Here is a 945-nt window from a genome sequence, read left to right as displayed (position 1 = left end):
CCCACCAAGTCCATGATGTCTAGAAACCACTCCCTACACCCTCATTTGTGGTGCTATACTAAACCCTCATATGTCTTATTGCTTTTACCAATCCAATTGTACACTCTCTTACACTACTCTTACATGTAATTCATTCATGCATGTTCAATAAGTTCAATGTCACCTTCAAAGACGTGAAACCTAAACCTGATTCTTAAGTGTGCAGGGGAAAAAAAGAAATCTTTCTTATGAACAAAGTACCTAACAGGCATGTAGACATCTGTGATATGGAAATTTCAATTAGAGGTGAGAGATCAGGAAATTGTTATAGAAAAAGCCCCTTCAATGGGCAGAAGAAGAAAAGGATGGGTAACACTGATCTAAATATTTTCTCTTCTTTTCTGGGTTCATCTGTTGCAACCTCTCCTCTCTGAGAACTCCAAAAGAAAACATACACATAAACACTCACATAACACTCCAAAATAATGAGCAGGCTCCTGCTTCCATGTGTCATGTGCACTAGACCCTTCCTAGTCAGAACCAAAATATGCAGGTGCAGACAGCCAACAGTCGAGAATTAAGAGTCGAGAAGCCGAGCAAAGAAAGAAACGAAGAATAAGCTGGTAGTGCCCTCTGAAACCACAAGACCACAGAGGCTCTGGTGTCTGGAAGAGCTGATGACAGAAGCAAACAGGAGAAAGCAAGAGAGTGACACAGCTGTGCAGAGGTAAACAAAGTTCAATGGCCAAGCATGCAGCCCCAGAGACAGTGAGATGGCAAATACCTGCCTCAGTTCCTGACCATTTTCTGTTCCAGAACCTCACCAAGTCTAAAAGTACTACCTATTGTATGGTCTTAAGCCATAAGAAATACCGCTACATCATTAGTGAATTCCTCTTCACTTTAACAGCTTGAGTTGATATCCATTGCATATAACCAAGTAATTCTTTTTTTCTTTTTTTTTTT

The 945-nt window shown here is 40.4% G+C and overlaps 1 protein-coding gene across 1 annotated transcript in view; it reads right to left on the bottom strand.

Moving 5' to 3' along the window:
* The window catches only part of LARS1 (leucyl-tRNA synthetase 1), an 88,096-nt gene that overhangs the window by 76,647 nt on the left and 10,504 nt on the right, over positions 1–945 (bottom strand). The window lies entirely within an intron of this gene.

Source organism: Echinops telfairi, unplaced genomic scaffold, assembly GCF_000313985.2.
Source record: "Echinops telfairi isolate 266 unplaced genomic scaffold, ASM31398v2 ScPeMD7_7469;HRSCAF=8507_0, whole genome shotgun sequence".
Taxonomy (NCBI): domain Eukaryota; kingdom Metazoa; phylum Chordata; class Mammalia; order Afrosoricida; family Tenrecidae; genus Echinops; species Echinops telfairi.
The sequence above is the reverse complement of the archived record's forward strand: the minus strand, read 5'-3'. Positions and strand labels throughout refer to the sequence as shown.